Source organism: Ipomoea nil, unplaced genomic scaffold, assembly GCF_001879475.1.
Source record: "Ipomoea nil cultivar Tokyo-kokei standard unplaced genomic scaffold, Asagao_1.1 scaffold0143, whole genome shotgun sequence".
Classification (NCBI taxonomy): Eukaryota; Viridiplantae; Streptophyta; class Magnoliopsida; order Solanales; family Convolvulaceae; genus Ipomoea; species Ipomoea nil.
Genome location: NW_017616571.1, coordinates 927,439 through 951,086, shown reverse-complemented (window position 1 = coordinate 951,086; position 23,648 = coordinate 927,439).

Here is a 23,648-nt window from a genome sequence, read left to right as displayed (position 1 = left end):
TGTTACTATGTGCTGTAGGTAATATGAAAATATGAAATTATGTATATCTGTATATGTTTTGTGTTACTATATTATGCTTAGTGTTGCAGAAAAAACATTACAGTTTCTAGAATGAGAAACTTGAATTTTCATTTCAGTTTAAATGTGTTTAAACTAACATGAAAATTTTAGCTTCTCATTTGTGCTTTCTGTTTGCTTTGCGTATGTGATGTAGCCTGTGTAGGTAATATGAAATTATGTATATTTGTATTTGTTTTGTGACTTTGTGTTACTATGTTTAGTGTTTACTGGAGAAACATTCAAATTCTTGAGAAACTCGAATGAAATTCCAGTTTAAATGTGTTTAAACTGAAATGAAAGTTTCAGTTTCTCATTCCAGACACTGAAAATGTTTAAACTGAAATTTCTGGAATTTAAATTTATATAGTTTTTAAAATTTAAAGTATACTTTAAGTTTACAACGACCATGTTAAAACTTAAAATCTTTGTAGATTACAGATGGCTTAACCAAATGAACCAAATCAACAAATTGACTTACAAACAGCTGATCCACAAATGGAATCTGCTACAACGAAATAGAAATCTAAAAAAAAAAAAAAAGGAAGGAAATGAAAGGCATATCAGATGTTTGGGTTCATTTCGAAAAAGTTATGGATGACAATGGTAATTTGATAAAAGCCAAGTGTATCTACTATAAGAGGGTTTGGGCTGCAGATCCTAAAAAGTATGGAACAACTAATCTAAGAAATCACATGGTCACGTGCAAACATAACCCTAACATTGAAAATCCAGGCCAAACTCAATTCAAAATTAACAAGTTGCTGGTAAATGATAAGGGGGGATCTGTTTTAGGTCAACCCAACAATTGGAGATTTGACCATAGCTATGCAAGAAAATCAATTTCTGAAATGATAATAACAGATGAGATGCCATTTAGTGTGGTAGATAAATCTCATTTCAAGCACTTTGTCAGTATATCCTTACCACCAACATTTGCATTGCCATCTAGAAGAACAATAACTAGAGATTGCTAGGAAATTTATACTCAAGCAAAAGCAAGTATGAAGTGGATAATTAAACAGAGTAAATAACGAGTCTCTCTTACAACTGACACATGGACATCTAATCAAAGATTGTCATATATGTGTCTCACAACCCACTGGATAAGTGAAGACTGGCAATTGCATAAAAGTGTCTTAAATTTTATTCCCATTGAATCTCATACAGGCGTTGATATTTCTTAAGCAATTGAGAAGTGCCTGATTGAATGTGGGATTAACAAACTCTTCTGTGTTACTGTGGACAATGCAAGTGCAAATGATACTGCAATTAGGTCATTAAAATCTGTTTTAAAGAATTAGGGAACAAGCATTTGTGGTTATGAGCACTTACATATGAGGTGTGTTGCCCACATTTTGAATTTAGTAGTTCATGAAGGCTTAAAGGACATATCTGAATCTGTGAATGCTGTTAGAGCTGCTGTTAGGTATGTTAGGCAATCCCCAGCTAGGTTGAAAAAGTTTAAGGATTTTGCTGAGAGGGAAAAAATTGAATGTAATAGAGCTCTTTGTTTAGATGTGCCAACTATGTGGAATAGCACCTATATGATGCTAGATGTTGCATAAAAATTTCAGAGGGCTTTTGAGAGATATGATATGCAAGATTCTCAATTTAAAAAGGAATTAAATGTTGCACCACTTAGAGTTCCAAATAACACTGCTTGGGATGTTTTGAGAAGAATGATTAACTTTTTAAAATTCTTCTACGACATGAAAATTAGGGTTTCAAGGAGTTTATATGTCACTTCCAATTCATTTCTGCCTGAAATTAGTGCAATTGATAAAATCTTGAAAGATTGAAAATGTTCCACTAATCTTGAACTAAGTTTGATGGCAAATAGGATAATATCAAAATTTGAAAAGTATTTTGGGAAGCCTGAGCAAATGAATATGGTTATTTTCATTGTTGTAGTTCTTGATCCAACAACAAAATTGGAATTCCTCACATTTGTCTTGACAGAAATGCATGATTTAGTGGATGGGAAAAAGCTTGAAAAAATGACTAAAGAGGCAACTTACAGATTGTTTAATGCATACAGAAACTGTAATGAGTCATCTCATGTTCCAAAATCTGGTTTTGAAAATATGGGGTCAATTTCTTCAACTTCAGATGATGTAGTGTCTGGTTCTGATTATCAAGGCATTGCTGGTCTAATGAATAGATTTAAGAAATTCAAAAATCAATCTGGTTCTGCAATTGAAAAGATAGAACTAGACAAATATTTGGGTGAAGATGTAAAATATGAACAATCCTTTGATATCTTGCGCTGGTAGAAGGTGAATCAACCAAGATTTCCAATCTTAGCTGAAATGGCAAGAGATGTTCTAGTTATCTCAATTTCTATAGTTGCATTTGAATCAACCTTTAGTACTAGGGGCAGGGTACTAAATGACTTTCGAAGTAGCTCGACCTTGCGCAAAACCAGTTAATATTGAGGAGGATTGCAATCTTCTTGAGAAAAAAGAACAAGGTAATAAGTTATTTTATATAATGATATGACTTAGAGTAATATGTTTTATTATTTGTATCTTGTGATATGTCTAACACCCCTATTTTATATTTATGTCATAGATGTGGTTGTGGATCACTCAACTCCACATACTCTTGATAAGTAAAATGGTTATGTTATTTTTTGAGGTTATGGTTTTTGACTTTTTGTTATTTTTGAGGTTATGGTTTTTGTTGGATTGCTGCTAGTTATTTGTAAAGTTGAAACTTGGTTTTAGTGGTATGTTGAGCAATACTTCATATTCATTCAATACTTCAATAGTTCACTTTAATAGTTCAATTATTATTCAATCAATTAACATATTTATTTTTAGAATGTTTTTGACTTTTTGAGAAGCTTAGCAATGAAATTTTGAAACAGTGGTGAATTGGTAAACTACTTAACTGGCAGAATTACAGGTGGTGATTTGGTAAATGTGTAAACATTTTTCTAGTTTCATTTCAAGTCTTTATAGTTTTTTTTTTTCTAAATGCAATCATTAATTGTTAACAGTTTTGTCTTTGCCACTATTTGCAGCTTGCAATTAAGGTAAATTTTTATAATTCTTCTCATCAATTTAGATAATTATTAATTAATTTAATTCTAATTAGTTATACTCTACTTGTTTAAGAATGCTTTTGCCATTTTTGGAAGCTTTCAATTTACAAACTACTAAAACGTTAAAATGTGCAACTGTCCGTGCTCTGAATCCTTGATAATGGCTTTTTTTTGGTAAATATTTTCATCTGTTAATTGATTGTTCAGTTTTAGTTTAGTAAACAGTTTTTAGTTTTCTCATGTTAAAATTTTTTATCTTTTATTGTTAACAGTTGGTGTTTGATACTGCTCAGTGATGAATGATGAAATGCAGAATGTCTAAATTGGATAAGGTATTGAGCACACAATTCTCGTTATTTATATATGAAATTATGAAAAACTTAGACAATTGCATATTATTGAACTATGGTTTTTTGGAATTTTGCAGTTTGAACTTTGAAGCAGCTGTTTTGCATTTCAGCAGCCCCTCAGCCGCTGTGTTGTGCATTTTGGTACACTGGTATAATTGCTATATATACATTTTAAAGACACATAAATTTGTATGTTTATTCTAAATTAGATAATGATTGATTAATTTAATTCTAATTATTTTATTTTTCTATGTGAATTCACAGGATTTTGTGCGCATTTGTACATTTGTGGATGTAAAATGACCACTATTTGTAATTAACTGTTAGTATTTTGTATTTAGTAAATGTAAAATGTAAATTTGTAATATTTTGCATAATATTTTTGTAAGATGTAAAATGGCCATTGTTTGTTATTAAGTGTTAGTATTTAACTTTTCATTTTGTAACTGGATTTAGAATTTTAGTTTAGGATAAATTAAATTTGATGATTTTTTAATGATTTTTAAAATGTTTTTATAAAAAAAAATATTAATTTACATATTTCAGGTATGGTTAATCCGAACCTGAACCTGGCCCAAATAAATGCAGCCAAACCCGTATAAAATTAGCATAATTCGGTTCGAGTTCGGATAGAAATTAATTCAATCCGAAATAATTCGGGTAATGAATATACCCTCGAGTCGAATCCGAACCCGTCCCGTGCCCAAGCCTACCCAAAAGGTTGAATCCTCAACTTCAAGGGAACTCACACTCCGAGTAAGAGGATGTAAATCACGGTGACATGCCTCCCAAAAGGTTGAATCCTCAACTCCAAAGGAACCCACACTCCGAGTAGGAGGGTTTAAATCACAGTGACATGCTAGTGCGCCTCTACACTACCACTGCCGAGGTTCGAACCTTGGTTTCTTCTCCCAAATACGATTTATTGAACAAGTGAGTTAAGCCCGTGTCAACAAATTTTAGGATGAGGATTGAAAGTCTGAATCATATTGACAGAGGACGGTACAAAGATAATATAAGAATACAAGAGAGAGTCCTAATGCAACACAACTACAAGACTCCTAAACAATAACACCTCTGTGGCTCCCCTTGAGTCATAATACAGCACAACTACAAGACTCCTAACAATTAGTATCGCTTTAAACTAACATTATTCCAAAAAAGGCTGAACCCCAACCCTAAGGGCCCCCCACACCCCGGCCCGACAGAGCGGTGGGAGGTTGTAAATCATGGTGACTCAACTGAACAATTAGTATCGCTTTAAACTAACATTATTCCAAAAAAGGCTGAACCCCAACCCTAAGGGTTGCCCCCCACACCCCGGCCCGACAGAGCGGTGGGAGGTTGTAAATCATGGTGACTCAACTGAACAATAATCACAGAGGCTAGACCGGTGCTCACTGCGCACAAGGAGCCCCCCTCACCGGTGCTCACTGCGCACAAGGAGCCCCCCTCACTTTGAGAGGTTACTCCCACACTGCCGCTGGTGAGACTCAATCCCTAGTCATTATTCCAAAGTTTCACCTCTATGACCAGTTGAGCTACCCATGCAGGCCTCGCTTTAAACTAACATGCATCAATTACTAATTGTCACCTCTGTGGCTCCCCTTGAGAGATAAGGTCACAAGATCAAGTCCCGGTGATGGAGTATTGACTCTTTGAGCTGCAATAGTTTGAAAAAGTATAGAACAGATATTACCTTGTAATAGAGTCAATAGTATTTTTTTTTTTTTTTAAAAACATGCATCAGTTACTAATTTATATTTTTGTTAACTTTCATATGAAATAATGTATTTAGGGTTAATTTATTTAATGAATTTATAAAATATTCTTTATACTTTTAAGAATTAAGAGTATATATTTTCACTATGCCATCCATATTAATGTACTAGAAGAGGAAGAAAAAAGAAAAAGAAGGAAAAAGATAAGTTGACCACTATTAGAATCAACAATTTTAGTCAAACAACCAAGGATTGGAATGGAGTGCGCATTACTCTGTCAGGAAATATTGAAACTACGGAGCAAAATGATTCAAATAGCATTAACTTTTTGAAAAGTGGCAAATCCCTCCACAGGCCCATCAACATACACTACTTTTTTTTTTTGGCGTATCTATTGGTTATTTGAATTTTCTGTTTTTAATCACCAAAAAAAAAAAAATTAGTAGTTATTATTTTGACCTTTTGGTCCTATTTGTTGAGTCATAGTGAAAGTAAACATGATCAAATGTCGGTAGGCGTAATATTTAAACTATCACTGTCGAGATTCGAACATTAGTTTCTTCTCCCAAATAATACTTACTAAACTAGTGAGCTAAATTCGCGCGGGTAATATAGTGCTACTATGTAAATAGTAGGATGAGAGCCACCTATCTGAAGTGACCAGTGACAACTGCTCTGATTAATTTGTTTAAACCAATTTCAGGTTAGTACAATTTCCAATCCCATCAAAGTAATGGAAAATACTACATGTACTTATCTACTCTCATTTTTTAGTTTCAATTTTTATTTTCACACATAAAATTTTGATGTAAATTCTTATATTGGGACCACATGAAAAAAGTATGCTATCTGTGTTCGTCACATTAGAGAGTAAAATTTAAGGGGTATGATTTAAGAGTTTTTTTTTTTTTTTTTTTTGGTAATAGAACTCCAAAGTAATTTGGTCTAAAGTAATATTACACGTGCTTTTAATTTTCATTTCATTTTTTACTTCATATTTACTTGGTATGTTTTTTTTTTTTTTTAAATTACTTGGTATGTTTTAATTCATCCAAAATGATGATAGGTCACAATTTTAAATTTTTATTACCCTCTTTAACTTTTATCAATAAAAAATTACAACAGGTGACGGATGTTTTACTCTTTGAGAGTCCATATATGGACTACAGTATCATTTTTATTTTTTTTTTTGTTCTAGTGTACTTTCATGAGTACATACTTTTACTTGGACAAAAGAGAAATTAAAAATAAAAAAATAAAAGAGTTTAGTCTCTCATTTTCAATTTTTATTCTAGTACTTCCGAAGGTACATATTTTTACTGGGATAAAAGGAAAATCTCATTTTCAACTTTTAGAAATCTAGTTCTGCTGTTCCCAAACTTATCAATCTAACCTCTCAGTTAATAAAGTGTTTGAGGGTGTTTGGTTAGATGGAAAACATTTTTCATGGAAAATATTTTTTCTATAAATGAAGGAAATAATGTTTTATGTTATCTAGTTCTGTAATCTGTTCCTTTAAAAAAAATTTCCTTAAGAATGAGTCAAACCAATTCCTAGCTCATTCTAGGTATTTTGTTTTCCATGAAAAACTAATATAACAATTTTACCGTCACCACTCTTTATTAATTACTCTTATTATTATTATTATTATTATTATTATTATTATTATTATTATTATTATTGTTGTTGTTGTTGTTGTTGTTGTTGTTGTTGTTGTGTAGGGTTATATTTGTCATTATATTCATTATTTCTTATCATTCCAAACTCAACCAAACAATGGAATTTATATTCCCAGCAATTCATTTTCCACCAACCAAACAATGAAATCTATTTTTTTGAAATTTATTTTTCATGGAATTTCAATTACATTTACCTTCAAATATTTTATAGCAAACCATACGAGTTGTTAATGTATATCCATTTAGGATTTTTTTGTATCCATCTTTTTGGAAACTCACACTCAATTCTCCAAGAATATTACTCGAGGGACTAGATTGATGACAACGTTGAAAACAATTGAAAGATTTATAATTTCTAAAAATCAAAATTGAGAGACTAAATTAAGTAACGGGTAACAATTGAGGGATCACGGCGTAATTTTTCCTTAAGGTCCAAAACAAAATGATGGAACAGTTGAATGAGACATCAGTTTGACTGAATGCTGTGTTTCTTTGAGTTGCTTGGAGCTGACTACTGCAAATTTGCCAAAAGCATTATTATTACAGCAGAAGTCAGACTGGAACTCGTGATCCATCATTATTCACCTGCATCTACTACGTACCTTATGTGAATTCTATTTATTAGTTTTTAATTTTTGTTCAAAGTTACGTAATATTAATAGCATGTTTGGTTCATGAAATAAAACTTGAAAGAATAAGAATGATTTATTTCTGGGTTTGTGTGGTTGAAGTCTCAAACCAGCCAATTTGGGGATAAAAGACCAACTAACCACAAAGATCCCTCTATCCATTAAGATTCTTTGATTCCATAATTAGTTGGACTTCTATTTTCAAATTCTTGATTTGATGGGCAGAAAGTGTAATGTGTTGTTTCTGCTAATGTTATTAAGTTTGGAGATTCTAGCATAAATTCCCAAGTGGTTTGAGGTTGGATTATGATTTGAATTTCAGGGTTAGGTTGCAAGTGGATGATAGTTTGTAAGACTTCTTAGTCACTCGGGCCGGGGTTGATATGAAAACCTATATGTATATGTATTAATCAATTGCAACATGCTTTTAGTACATGTATATGTATTAATCAATTGCAACATGCTTTTAGTATAAAGATAAAGTATTTATACATCGAGAAAGAGTTAACAACTATTAATGAGCTAATGTTTTTAGAACATCCTCAATTGTAGATTTTAGGAAGTTTTTGTAGGGCCGAATTAATGTGATAATGTAGAAGGAGAAGATAAAAGGTTCTTACAGGAGAAGTGATTTTTTGTGAAGCCCGTGTGAAGAGAGAAAAGGAAAAGCCACTCTCTCAAACGCGCGTTCAATGCAAGCTGGACGCATAAAATCTTTAAAAAAAATAATAATTTCTTCTAATAGTTGTTGTAGTTTTATTATTATTATTATTATTATTATTATTATTATTATTATTTTTGCTTTTGTTTTATCTCTCTTATTTCCTTGTAATCTGACAAAAATTTCTCAAAATTTATGACTAATGGGCTTGCTCTTAGAGCATCACTAATTAAGGGGGTGTTTGGTTGGATGGAAAACATTTTTCATGGAAAATGTTTTCCTAAAAGTGGATGAAAATGTTGTTTGGTTGGATAGAAAACATTTTCCATTGGAAAATGAATTTCTCAAAGTTGAGGAAAATGAATACTTTACAAAGGGGTGGGATTTTGTTTTCCGCAAGGTTTGGGAAAAGAGATAACATGACTGGACCATTTTACCCTTATGGAAGTTTCTTAATTACATAGGCACCTATTTATTCATTCATCTTTTTAGGGGCATATTGGTCTTTATATTCATTATTCCTTACCTTTCTAAACCCAACCAAACAATAGATTCATATTCCCAGTAATTTCTTTTCTACCAACCAAACAATTGAATCTATTTTGTTGGAATTTCAATTTCATTTTCTAATCAAATATTTTCCGACGAACCAAACGGGCTGTAATTGTAGTTTTTTAGAGGTTTTTTTTTTCTTTTTTTTTTTTTATGGAGGAGAGAGAAGTTGACTTGGATGGGAGAGAAGTGAGAGAAAAAAAATGAATTTGCAATAATTTAGGTTTTTTGCATGGACCAAGAAAATGTAAAAAGCTTTCTTGTGACAAAAGTAGGAATCGCCCACCCCAAGCCTGATAGTTTGTGGAGGAATAAATCATAGTGACTCAACTAATTAATAGATAGTTTGTGGAGGAATAAATCATAGTGACTCAACTAATTAATAGAGGTTATACTTTTGCTCACTGCGCACAAGGAATCCCCTCATTTTGAGGAGATGAATCCCACACTGTGGCTGGTGAGACTCGATCCTTATTTCTTGTGACAAATTTCACCTTTGCAACAAGTTGAGCTATCCATGCAAACAAAAATCTTTCTGGCTAGTCTAATGCGCGCACCTAGACATAAAAACTTTTTTTTTATGACAAGCAACTTTGTTTTCTTTTGTTTTTCTTTTCTCTTTTTTTTTCCCTCATTTCTCTCTCCCCGCTTTGTCCTTGTTGGCGAAAAATTCTAACAAATACCTTGTGTTGGTTTTTGGGTTTTCGGGCCCAAGGAGGTCCAACACAACCTTTGGCTGGAGGATACACCTTTCATAATAAGGCTACTAAAATAGAAGAAATATGACTCGATGATTTTTACGTGGAAACTGAAAGGTGAAAACCACGGGCCTTTTTGGGCGGTGCCAAGCCTAATTCCACTATGTATTTTGTAGGTGTCTTTGTACATGTTGTATGGCTATTTTGTATATAGAGATGGAGTATGCTTCTTTTGGTAGAATGGAGTCTTCTTGATAACCTTCTTGTTGTGTATGTGAAATTGCCTTCTCTTGGGAGAGTGGTGTAGTATTCTATGAGAGAAAGGATGGTGAGTGGGAGGATAATATTTAGGAGAGTCCTCCCATGTGTGTAGGTGAATGAGTGGATGATCCCCCTTTCTTCTTGTCTTCTCCTCCTTTTATAGCTAACCCATCTTCAAAAGTGTCCGTTGGAGCATTTAGTAGGGTAGTTAATAGGTATTAACTTGGTTATTAGTGGGGTAATAAGTGGGAGACTTAATAGGTAGCCTTTATTTGGGGGGTTATGGATGAGGTAGATAAATAGGACTTTTAAGGGTAGATAATTAGGAATAACGGCTAGTTAGTCCAACCCTCTACCCGTGCCGACCTCCGGGTCGAGCCGACTCCTGGGCCAACGGACTCCTCGGTTTGGCTCGTATCTCTTTTGGGCTTGCTCCATTTTCTTCTTGGGCTTCCCTTCTTTGTCTGGGCTTTATCTCTTTTCTTCTTGGGCCCCGAGCCCACGGGGTTCACACCCCATCAACTAGTCCCTCACTTTTCTATGTCCCGTGCTTAGCAGGGCATGGAAAAGTATATTGTCTTGCCTCAAAATTTCCTTTATTAGCCCCCTCGATTTTTGCCGACTCTTTATGCAACATTCTACACGACTCCATCCTCATGACTTCTCTTTGTTTGCCGTATGACCGACTGCTTCAGTGGATGTGACCTTCTGGCTCTGAGCCCCTTTCTCTTTAGCCGTCGAAGTGAATCTCGGCTGTAACTTTTTCTTTCTTTAATAAACATCTAAGGGTTCGGACCCTCGATTCCTTCTTTATTCGCCGAGTCCCTCAGTCGAGGCGACTCTTCGGTGGTAGCTCCTTTTCCCTCTAGAAATGTCTAAGGGTCGGAACCCTTGTTTCTTTTCTCTTTTTCTCTAGAAACGTCTAAGGGTCGGAACCCTTGTTTCTTTTCTCTTTTTCTCTAGAAACGTCTAAGGGTCGGAACCCTTGTTTCTTTTCTCTTTTCTCGTCGAGTCCCTCAGTCGAGGGGGCGACCCCTGTAGGCTTTTTCTTTACTTAGAAACGATTTAGGGTCAGTGCCCCGTTGTTTCTTTAATTTCTCGCCGAGTCCCTCAGTCGAGGCGACCCCTGTAGGCTTTTTCTTTACTTAGAAACGATTTAGGGTTAGTGCCCCGTTGTTTCTTTAATTTCTCGCTGAGTCCCTCAGTCGAGGCGACTCCTTTTGGCTTTTTCTCGGAAACGACTAAGGGTCTGGGCCCTTGTTTCCTATCTTTTCTCGCCGAGTCCCTCAGTCGAGGCGACCCTTTTGGCTTTTTCTTTCTTAGAAACTGTTTAGGGTCAGTGCCCCATTGTTTCTTTATATACTCGCTGAGTCCCTCAGTCGAGGCGACTCCTGTAGGCTTTTTCTCGGAAACGACTAAGGGTCTGGGCCCTTGTTTCCTATCTTTTCTTGCCGAGTCCCTCGGTCGAGGCGACCCATTAGGCTTTTTCTATCTCAGAAACAGTTTAGGGTCAGTGCCCCGTCGTTTCTCTCAATACTCGCCGAGTCCCTCAGTCGAGGCACTCTTGTAGGCTTTTTCTCAGAAACGTCTAAGGGTTTGGGCCCTTGTTTCCTATCTTTTCTTGCCGAGTCCCTCGGTCGAGGTGACCCATTAGGCTTTTTCTATCTCAGAAACAGTTTAGGGTCAGTGCCCCGTCGTTTCTCTCTATACTCGCCGAGTCCCTCAGTCGAGGCGACTCCTGTAGGCTTTTTCTCGAAAACGTCTAAGGGTCTGGGCCCTTGTTTCCTATCTTTTCTTGCCGAGTCCCTCGGTCGAGGTGACCCATTAGGCTTTTTCTATCTCAGAAACAGTTTAGGGTCAGTGCCCCGTCGTTTCTCTCAATACTCGCCGAGTCCCTCAGTCGAGGCGACTCCTGTAGGCTTTTTCTCGGAAACGTCTAAGGGTCTGGGCCCTTGTTTCCTATCTTTTCTCACCGAGTCCCTCGGTCGAGGTGACCCATTAGGCTTTTTCTATCTCAGAAACAGTTTAGGGTCAGTGCCCCATCGTTTCTCTCTATACTCGCCGAGTCCCTCAGTCGAGGCGACTCCTGTAGGCTTTTTCTTGGAAACGTCTAAGGGTCTGGGCCCTTGTTTCCTATATTTTCTTGCCGAGTCCCTCAGGCCAGGTGAATCTTTTGGCTTTTTCTAAGGGTCCTAACCCTTGTTTCTTTTCATTTTCTCTCGCCGAGTCCCTGCTCGAGGCGAGTCCTGGCTATGATTATTCTTTTCTAACAAACTTCTGAGAGCTTGGACTCTTGGTTCTTTCTTTACTGACTCGCGTCTTTTAGTCGGTGTGATTCTCGGTTGTAGCTTTACTTTTCCTTCCTTTATGTAGCCCCTTGTAGATGAGAAATACCATGAGCAATATCTTGGAATATATTTTCTTGCCATGCCCAGAATATATCCAAGTCTATTGTGCGGCACATGTGACTGGAAATTAAGCTCGCCATATGTCGAAAAATCCATCCTTCAAACTCGCGTAAATGATAATACTCAGGCAGTCGGTTTTGAAGCACCTTAGTATTTCCCACCGAGCTGAAAAAATAGTAATGCTGGGGCGAGAGGAGTCGAGCCCTGACCTCCTTATTTTCTCCCATGGCTTTTACCAATCCTACACAATTAAATTTTTAAATCTTTATAGCATTTGAATGTAACGCTTTTTAAGGTGCACTATGTCAGTCGTGGGCAGGTGACTAGGTGTGTCCCGCTTTAGAATTTTTTCTGCCAAATAGCTCCAGTTTTGAGACCATCATCAATCAGCATGTAAGTAGGGAGTTATTCCATGTACAAGTGCGTATGGGAATGGCAAGTTGACAAAATTGCTCATTCTTCTCTCTTTCTTTAAATATGCTATGTATCCAGCTCTTCATTCCAAATATGCTGCACGTTATTCTTCTTTTCTTCCTTGCAAATATACCGCAGGCTATTCTTCCTTCCCAGATGCAAGCCAAATAAGGCACCTTACGTAATTATCCCAAGATTACCGTGCAAGCCCCGTACTCTCCATATTCAAACATCTAAATATTCCTCTGTGTAACCCCCAATCTTGCTGGTTCACTCTGCGTCTCTGCCCATCACCAGTTCCTGAACACGATGGTGGTGACGTTCCGAGCGTAACTCACCTATCCGGTGCGGGTAACGATGGTGGTTACAGTTTTTTCCACGCTAATTCTTCGATCGAAGGCGTCCGGGCAACCAAGTTTTGTGCTATAATTTCCGGCTTTTGGTAGAGAGAGCCAGTTGCCTCCCTTTCATTATAAAATGCTACCGATCGCCCCCTCAGAACTCGATGGCCGACTCTCTTCATCTGAAATATATCTACTCGCTCTACCGATCCACGGATGAAGATTTGAGTCCGTCTTTTTTCCGACTCTTCCCACGTCGACAATCGAAAGATTTGGTGGGGGTGTTTTGGTTGGTCATTTGGTCTCTTCCAAAAGGCTTCGTCTCTAGAGTGAGGCATCGGCGCAGAGGAGGAGCCGAGTGATCGAGGTCACCCTCACTCTCTTTGTCCAAGTCCGAATCGCTTGAAGGAGTCGGCTATTTTGGAATAGAGTCAGAGTCAATTAGCGAATCAGAGGACTGGCGCGCTTGTATCCTCCAGGACGCTAATCTGTTGGTGGGAACGGGGGATTGCCGGAGTCGGGGATTTGGAATACCACCTCGCTACAAACCTTCTTGCATGGACTCCTCATCGACTTCGAGGAACTACTCAACCCCGTGGCCTTTGGCGTGCTAGAAACATGCAGTAAGCAATTTCACTGGATGGAAAACCAGCAATCTTCTACTCTATCAATCAGTAAATCTCCTCGGCAAATCAGCCAGATAACTCAAAACTGGAGTCTTTTTATGTGGCCTGTGAAATGCTTAACGCTGGAGTGTCTGCACCCTCCATTTTTACGCATAAATCTCAAAACTTATTACTAGTCAGTTGTCATAGACACTCTCAACTTTTCCTCTTATGAGCTGTATTGGCTTGGAGAGGTAGCAGCTCAAGCGTGTGGATCAATGCAAAAATCCATATCAAAAGGCATGCTGAGATCGCGCATGAGTCGAGTAGAACCACGTGAGGGTGGGATCTGGTATCCTGGTCTACTGGTACCGAACCCGTGACTTCTGAAGGGGTTCCGTCGAGCAGTGGCGGAATACGCCATAATGAGTATCCTTTTGCTTATATTGTATCCCTGGAGATCCACAATATAGAAAACAGTCTGTCGTTCAAGATCAAGGAGATTATATGACTGCGAATGTGAACACTGAGCCTGTGGCATTGCTGTGCTTCGTTGGAGGTGAATTATTACAACCCCTCAACCATCGTACTCTGCTACTCCGTGCGACAGATCAGGGCCGACCACCCTCTTGAACACCTGCCATGTCGCCGAGTTCGCCATCGTTGAGAAACCTTATCGCAAGAACCACCTACTGGAATCTGGGGTATAGACGGTACCAACTCATCTTTGCCAACCAAATATGGCACCGACTCCAGCGAACCCGCTTGGCCGACTATACGCCGGCCGACTCTGTTGATTCGACGGAGTTGGCGAACTCGGTGGAGCAGTTTGTAGCGAATGCCAACGTGGACTCGGCGGACTCGACGGACCACCCTTGTATGGAGAAGAAGGAGTCGGCTGTGGCAAGGCTGTCCATGTTCGGCGGTGCTATTAGCTCGTGCGTTTGTCGGCGGTAGCTGCGTAGCGTCAGTGGAGTGAGACCAGAACCAAGGTGTCTTCTCCGGTCTTGCTCTGGTGGTAGGCTATGCGTTCCCTTCCCGCGGAAAGGCCTCAGTTACTGTGTGGAGAAGAAGGAATTCATAAGAGTATCTCCATAGTTTCTTCTTACATGGGAGTCGGCAGATTCAATTTCATCTATTATGTAAAGAACTCATATCCCTCGGCGAACATCCTGGTGATACAAGCAGTACACAGGCAGCTTTTCCTTCCATTTTTGGCATCCTTACAATATACTCGCTGCTTAGTACTCAGTTTTAAGGCCTATGGAGGTATGTGCTCGCATATTCAATTGTCACATGAAATATCACGAATTTTCTCCTACATCTGCCGTCAGGCACATAAAGGTGCAACTTTTCTTATAAAATGCTCCATGCTTGTTTGTTGTAGAAATTGCTACGTGTAGTGGATAGGTGCTTTCCCTATGCCACATGATGGTTTTAGGGTTTTCGGGCCCAAGGAGGTCCAACACAACCTTTGGTCGGAGGATACACCTCTCAATAATATATATGTCTAACTCGGAGATACTTTTAGTGCTCGGAAATTCTTTGTTATTCTCCCCTCTTCCGGGTATCCGAAAATTTCTCCCTTTTACAAGAATGGAGGAGCCTTTATATAGTGGCTCCTCCTCTGCCGACTTGAAGGCCCTTAATGGCCGACTTCAAGGCTAATCAAGATATGGAGCCGTTGGACGCTATTACTCGTTCGACCAACGGCTCTCCTAGGCTTGTAACAGCCCGACCGGATCTTGTCTTCAATGCTTCAACGGCTCTCTTTTAAAGGAACCCCTTTAATGCCCTCAACGGCTCCTCGAGTCGGGTCCTTTCCTGGGCTTGGGCTTTGGCCGACTCCTGGACTCGACCTGACTGCTCTTTGGGCTCCTCTCGATGCTGGCCCACTTCTATTTTCTTTGGGCCCCCATCTCTTGGGCCGGGGTCCTTACCCCATAACTAGTCCCTCACTTTTCCATACCCGGTCCTCCAACCTGGGTTTGGAAAAGTAGCAACCGCTCATCTCCTTTAATTACCGTATCCGTGCCCTGAATAGCCCCTTATAACGTCTGGATCATCAGCCATCCTCTCCGGATCTCGCGGAGCCGTTGGGATTCTTTCATCTAGGCTTGGCACCTATAAATGGCCTCCTTCCTTCTCTCTTGTCTTCACAAGTTCATCATGGGTCGCTCTCCCTTGAAAGGGAAGCGAATTGACTTCGGGTCTCCTCGGCGTCCGCTGCCTTCTAAGCGGACTCGACCTGAGAGGGAAAGCAAGAAAAAAGCTTCTCGTCCGGCTCCTCGGAGATCTCCTGCTGGTGCCACCTCCTCAGCTTCTCAGCCGCCGACCCCACCTCAGCGAGAAGTCGTGCTGCCTTTGCTTCGTCCGCCGACTCCAGCAACCGCCAGGGTGACTTCTCAAGATGGATCCTTGTGGAGGTGGCCGTCCCTGAACAATTGACTTTCAAAATGACTTTCTCCATCCCGCTGGACGACCTGGACGGGCCGGTCACGGGCCTTATGGACGACGAGGGTTACGCCCGCTACCTGGAGGCGTATCCGGATGATGAGGAACCCATTGTGCCGCCGCTCATGCCAGCTTTCTGGGACTCGTTCTGCCCCTCTCCCCCTGGACCATCGGGGGGACTCTTTGGGGGCGACTCTTCCTCGCCTGGCGAGTGACCTTATGTACCGGGGTCGGTCATAGCCCGGAGGAATCTTTTTTAGGAGCATTTTCATATTCCTTGTTTGTAATAAGCTCCTTCCTGCTTGTACCCTCTTTTCCATAATAATAATAAAAGCGCTATTTTCGTCTTTCCTTATGTTTTGTCGTGTTTTGTTGCGTACCCACCCGGACGACTGGTCAAGGAGTCGGTCACATCGTCAGGTTCTTTTCAGTCTGACACCTGCAAGATTCCCCATAGCTCGGGTAAATCCAATCTTTTCTATGTTGGCGTGCGAATCTTGCTCTTCCCGGGCGGATCTGATGGAACTAATCTCTGACAAAGATTCTCATCATCTGTCCAATCCGGCTCAGTTATGCCAGTATCTTCCGTAATTATCGCCTAGATATTCGCCTTCCCTGGGCTATATAAAGACCCTTCACAGTTGATGCAAATCGCAACACTCTTCATTTTGCGAAAGCACGGCGCTATGAGTTACAGGGATGGTGATCGCCGCTGGTCCATTCGCAACAAGGAGCATGCTCGACTGGAGCAGTTGAGGCAGAAGAGGCTGGCTAACGGAGGTCGTCTGGTGGGCGACTCGGCTTCAGATCCCATCGTGGTGCCTCCGGACATGCTGGACCTGATGTGTAGGGAGTCTATCGACGTGGAGATGGAGCCTGTGGCGGAGGATCCCGGACCAGAGGTCGGGAACCCTGCTCCCGAGGAGGAAGAGGTGTGGGAGGTTCCTCCGCTTTTTAGCGTTGCCATGTCGCCGAGTGCTCTGGAGAGGCCTTTACAAATGATTGACGATGGGAAGCCGGCCGTGTATCTAGACGAGATGCCAGAGCCTGAGTCGAGTCCTCTACCATTCCGCCCCCAATACTTTCTAGAGGGTCCTCCGGCTGCCCGCTCGTCGACAGAGAAGGAAGCCAAGCCATGACTCTGTTTTTCTCTTGTAGTTTGCACCGGCCGAGTTCTGGGCCTTGTAATCTTCGTATTGATTAAATAAACAGTGTGCTTTTCTATCCGACCCCGCAATTTCTTACTATTTTGTCGCCCGACCTCGGATCTATGAGACTGACCCCTAGTCTTGCTATGGCGAGATCCTCCTGCCGAGGGAGTCGCCGAGTCTGATCGCCGACCCCGCGACTGGAATTTCTTCGTGAGCTCGGCCGATATCATTTGATGAGCCGGGTTCTACCGGGTCGCTTCTAGAAGCTTCCAGCTCGTATCTCGTGGGCTCAGAGGCCATGGCCCACTACGGGCTTCCGGCTTAGCAGGCCGGGTCACGTGACGTTCGACCCTAGCCTAGGGCAGACGCGCCGTCTGTGAGCTAACCCTAGACCTGAACCGTCGCCCCGCCTTTTGAGGCATTAAATGCGGCGTCCCTTCACGTCTCGTCACCTCCAGCCCCTCCAACGAGAAGGTGGCATGTGGCCGCCCTTTGAAATTCCTACCCTTCAAATAGCCACTTCGTCTCTCTTTCCACTCTCTTCTCCAGTCTTCCTTTTCAGCTTCAACTTCGAGCTTCTCCGACCACTCTGTTCCTCCTCCAATTTCCTTCCTGTCCTAGGTAATGTCTTCTTCCTCACATTCTTCTTCTTCTCGTCGTTACTCAGTTGACAACACCGAGGCGACCTCTCCCTCTTCTTCTTCTCCTTCTTCGTCTTCCTCTTCTCCTCTTCATCGTATGGAACTTCCGGCGGACGTTCCATTGACGTCTTCCCTCCGTCGTATGGAACTTCCCTCGGACGTTCCATCGACATCTTCTCTTCCTCCAACCCCCTCTTCTTCGGGGGCGGTTACTCCGCTGAGCCCCGCTCCTCTAACGACGGTGGCGGCTCTGCCGGGTGGCGTTATACGGCCGCGGGGCAAGTTCGATCCAATCGTCCGCCCCTCCGGGCCGCCGTCCGTCGCTACTGCGGCGGATCTGGAGATGGCCCAGTACCTTCTTGGGCCCTCGGCCGTAGTCCTTGCCCCGGAGGGCCGGCAAATTTACGACCCACCCGAGGGTTGTGTCGGTATTCACCTACACTCGGTTGCCTTTGGCTTCCGAGTTCCTCCATGTCCTTTTCTCTCTCTTTTTTACCGCCATTATAACTTGGTTCCGAGCCAATTAGTGCCCAATTCTCACCGACTCCTTACTTGCTTCATCAATCTCTGCCACTGGTGGTTGTGCGAGCCGGACCTCGACCTGTTCCGGTATCTTTTTACCGTAAACAAGGTTGGCTCGCACTCGCCGGGCTTTGTTCAAGTCGCCGCTCGCCCGGGGCGACAACTTTTCGAGGGGCTGTCCGATTCCATCAAGGATTGGAAGCTCCTTTATTTCTTCGTCCGCCCTGCCCTTTCTTCTTTTACTTTTCCGACCCTGTGGCCGGCCGCTCTGTTCAAGCCTTGTCCTCGACGTGTCGTTCCCTCCGATGATGCGGTCTTGGGCGGCGAGTTCTTGAAGGGCTTCGGGCCATACTCCGTCAAGTACTGGTCCCGAGTCCGGGCCATGGCTAAGCGTGGCTTGCTACCGGAGGGTGCGGCCACCGTAGGTAGTCTTCGTTACCCCTCATTCTTTTCCTATCTTGCCATATTCCGACTCGGAACACCTCATGCTTTCTCTTTCCTTTTTACAGGTCCATACGACTCCGACTCCTCCAGCTCCGACGAGGCGGTTGAACCGACTCCCGAGATGGCAGACAGAGCCGAAAAGATGAGGCGTCGGCTGATCCAACGCTCTTCCGGTACTGCTGCTGCCTCTTCCTCCCTACCGTCTCCGGCTCCCAGGCCGACTCCTCCTCCTCCTCAAAACGTGGTAGATCTGACTCCGTCACCAGTGGTGTCGCCCACTCGACAGCCACCTCCTCCTCAGACAGAGAGTTCCGGCTCTAAGCGCCCGGCTGTTCAAACTGACGAGTCGGCTCCCAAAAGGATCCGGCTGTGCCATGAGGTAGAGGAGGATGCCCAGATCTGGATGGGCACCTCCTCTGTCCGTAAGTGGTGTGCTAACGTCCTTCTACCTAAGGACGTAGAGGCGACTCATGCTCTAGGGGACGGGTACATCCTCGAGGCCTCACTGCGCCAATCGTACCGCGTAAGTATTTCCCACTTGACCTTTCCCTTCGTCCTTTCCTTTCATTACCTGACTCGTGTCCGTTCCACAGAACCTCACCTTCCAGATGGAGATGAGTAAGCGGCTGCAGAACTATTTGACCGACATGCGGTCTCTGTCCAACAAGCTGCGTCAGACGGAGGAGGCCTTTTCGGAAGAGCGGGCGAAGCACCTCAAGGTGGTGGAGGTGCACAACTCTGAGATGCTGAGGGTTACTCGTCAGTGGGAGGAGGAGCGAGACAAGGTGGCGACGATTGCTGCGACCTCTGTTGAGGAGTACAAGAAGTCGGCCGCCTTCGAGGCGGAGGTGAATGCGGCGATAGAGGCTCTCCAAAAAGAGATTGCTAAGGAGTGGCTGTCGACGCCGGATGGTGACGAGTTCCTCCTGGACTTGGGCGAGCGCGACTATCGCCTCGGCTTTCACGAGGCGCAGACTGAGATCCATTCTGCCTTGCTGGTCCGCGACTCTTCTTTCACTCCCGAGAGCTGGGGCCTCAAGCCCGTGATAGATGCTCTTCCGGCGACTGAAGGACAGTCGGCGACTGGGGATCCGGCAGCTCTTCCGGCAGCCTCTGATCCGGCAACTCTTCCGGCAGCCTCTGATCCGGCAACTCTTCCTTCAGCGACACCTCCTGAGCTCGCCGAGTCCTCTCTTCAGGCCGAGGACCCTTCTTCTGTTCCCCTGACTGGACCAACGGCAGGGGCCCAAGTCGAAGGGATTGATGTCGACACCCCCTCCCCCGTAGTTTAGGCCTGTTCTGTTTGGGGATAGCCCCCTTTTGTAAAGGCTGGCCTCCTTTTCGGGCCTTTTTTTAATGAAATTCCCCTTTTCTCTTCTTTTTCGTATTATCTTGAGCTCGACGCTTTGTCCTTTAACCTAGTCTCTCTTAACTGCTCACCGAGTCCTTCTGTCGAGGCGACTCTTCAAGGCTTTTCCGCAGGCACGACTAAGGGTCCAGGCCCTTGTTTCCTAACTCTTTCTTGCCGAGTCCCTTGGTCGAGGCGACCCATTAGGCTTTTTCTATCTCAGAAACAGTTTAAGGTCAGTGCCCCGTCGTTTCTCTTAATACTCGCCGAGTCCCTCAGTCGAGGCGACTCCTGTAGGCTTTTCCTCGGAAACATCTAAGGGTCTGGGCCCTTGTTTCCTATCTCTTCTTGCCGAGTCCCTCGGTCGAGGCGACCCATTAGGCTTTTTCTATCTCAGAAACAGTTTAGGGTCAGTGCCCCGTCGTTTCTCTTAATACTCGCCGAGTCCCTCAGTCGAAGCGACTCCTGTAGGCTTTTCCTCGGAAACGTCTAAGGGTCTGGGCCCTTGTTTCCTATCTTTTCTTGCCGAGTCCCTCGGTCGAGGCGACCCATTAGGCTTTTCCTATCTCAGAAACAGTTTAGGGTCAGTGCCCCGTCGTTTCTCTTAATACTCACCGAGTCCCTCAGTCGAGGCGACTCCTGTAGGCTTTTTCTCGGAAACGTCTAAGGGTCTGGGCCCTTGTTTCCTATCTCTTCTTGCCGAGTCCCTCGGTCGAGGCGACCCATTAGGCTTTTTCTATCTCAGAAACAGTCTAGGGTCAGTGCCCCGTCGTTTCTCTTAATACTCGCCGAGTCCCTCAGTCGAGGCGACTCCTGTAGGCTTTTTCTCGGAAACGTCTAAGGGTCTGGGCCCTTGTTTCCTATCTTTTCTTGCCGAGTCCCTCGGTCGAGGCGACCCATTAGGCTTTTTCTATCTCAGAAACAGTTTAGGGTCAGTGCCCCGTCGTTTCTCTTAATACTCGCCGAGTCCCTCAGTCGAGGCGACTCCTGTAGGCTTTTTCTCGGAAACGTCTAAGGGTCTGGGCCCTTGTTTCCTATCTCTTCTTGCCGAGTCCCTCGGTCGAGGCGACCCATTAGGCTTTTTCTATCTCAGAAACAGTCTAGGGTCAGTGCCCCGTCGTTTCTCTTAATACTCGCCGAGTCCCTCAGTTGAGGCGACTCCTGTAGGCTTTTTCTCGGAAACGTCTAAGGGTCTGGGCCCTTGTTTCCTATCTCTTCTTGCCGAGTCCCTCGGTCGAGGCGACCCATTAGGCTTTTTCTATCTCAGAAACAGTCTAGGGTCAGTGCCCCGTCGTTTCTCTTAATACTCGCCGAGTCCCTCAGTCGAGGCGACTCCTGTAGGCTTTTTCTCGGAAACGTCTAAGGGTCTGGGCCCTTGTTTCCTATCCTTTCTTGCCGAGTCCCTCGGTCGAGGCGACCCATTAGGCTTTTTCTATCTCAGAAACAGTTTAGGGTCAGTGCCCCGTCGTTTCTCTTAATACTCGCCGAGTCCCTCAGTCGAGGCGACTCCTGTAGGCTTTTTCTCGGAAACGTCTAAGGGTCTGGGCCCTTGTTTCCTATCTTTTCTTGCCGAGTCCCTGGGACGATTAACTGTAACCCATGTGCTTTATTTAGATTTTTGGAATCCTTGAGCACGTACACGGCCTATCCTTTTCTACTGATAGAACCTTTTCAAATGGGTGACATTCCATATGCGATCTATGAGCTTGCCTTCCATAGTCTCTAACTTATAGGTTCCGGCTTGGACCACCGCTGCGATACGGTATGGCCCCTCCCACTTAACCGCAAACTTGCCCCCTTCGGTGGGCTGACTGGCCTGTCGATCGCGTAACACGAGCTCGCCAACCTGGAAGGTTCGCGGGCGAGTCCTCCGGTCGCGATATCTTTTCACCGCCCGCTGGTACTCGACCATCCGTGCACTTGCGGCTTCCCTCCTTTCTTCTAGGAAATTTTTCTCGATCCGCAAATTCTCTTCGTTCGCTGCATCCGAGTAGGTGCGAACCCGGTGGGTGGGCTCGACTACTTCGACTGGAACCTTGGCCTCGAAGCCGTATGCGAGCGAGAACGGGCTCTCCCCCGTCGCTCGCCGCTGGGTAGTGCGATAAGCCCATAGGACTCGGTCAAGCTCGTCCGCCCAACTTCCCCGGATGTCTTCGAGCTTCTTCCGGATCCCATCGACCAACGTTCGATTCACATTCTCGACCTGCCCATTGGCTTGTGGGTACGCCACCGAGACCTTGGTATGCTTGATACCGTGTCGGCGGCAGAAATCAGCGAAGGCCTGGCAGTCAAACTGTCGCCCGTTGTAGCTGACGATGTGCTCGGGCAGGTCGAAGCGACATATCACCCTTTTCCACAGAAAACGTCGACATTGGTACTCAGTGATGGTAGCCAGTGGTTCTGCCTCGACCCATTTGGTGAAATAGTCGATAGCCACGACACAAAACTTCAGACCTCCCGGGGCGACGGGCAATGGCCCCAACAAGTCTATTCCCCACTTGGCGAAGGGGATAGCAGTGGTGACTGGTGTATAAAAGGTGGCCGGCCGGGTGTTTTTCCTGGCGAATGCTTGACAGACGCCGCACCTGGACATCCATTCGATGCAGTCTCGCATCATGGTCGGCCAATAATACCCCTGGACGACTAACTTCCGGGCGAGTGTGTGGGCGCCTTGGTGCGCGGCACAAATGCCTCCTTGAGCTTCGTCCATTATTTTCTCGGCCTCGGGTCTAAGCAGGCACTTTAGTAAGGGTCCTCCGAACGACTGTTCGTATAGCTGTCCGCCGATGATCTGGAAGGAAGGGGCTTTCCGCCGAACTCTCGCGGCGACTCCCGGGTCTTCCGGTAACTCGCCTTTTTCTATGAATCGCCGGATGTCCTCTATCCAAAACATTTCGGGATTTTTCCCTCGATCCCATTCCTCGATATCTACTCGCTGGACTTCCAGTGGTGCCTCTTCAACACTCGGCCGATTTAGCTCCTCCTTCTGGCAAATTTTTATCAGGTGGTCCGGTACCCCTTCCAGGGCAATTTTGGACAATAGGTCGGCTTCCATGTTGTCCGCGCGGGGTATGTACTCTATCTCGTAAGCCCCGAACCCTTTTAACATCTCGACCGCACGCTCTTTGTATAGTACCATCCTTGCATTCTTAGTTTCACACGTACCCGAGATCTGTCCGACTACCAGTCTGGAGTCAGTCTTGATTCGCAGCCGCTCGACTCCCAGGGCCTTGGCGAGTCGGAGGCCGTTTAATACCGCTTCGTACTCGGCCTCATTATTTGATGTCGAGAACCGGTATCTCAGAGCGTAATATAGCCGGAATCCTTCCGGAGTGATGAGCATGAAACCGCCTCCACAGTGCTGTCGACTCGATGCTCCGTCCGCGTGCATTTCCCACCACTCGCCTGGGCAGCTCTCCGAGGCGTGTCCTTTTTCTTCCTCACTTGCCGTGCATTCGACCAGGAAGTCGGCCAAGGCTTGACCCTTAATGGAAGGTCGGGGTTGGTACTCAATACCATACTGAGTCAACTCTACGGCCCACTTTACAAGTCGGCCGGAGGACAAGGGGTTTCTTAGCACGCTTCCGAGCGGCTGGTCTGTCAAAACTCGAACGGTATGGGCTTGGAAATAGGGTGCCAGCTTGCGCACGGTGACTACCAATG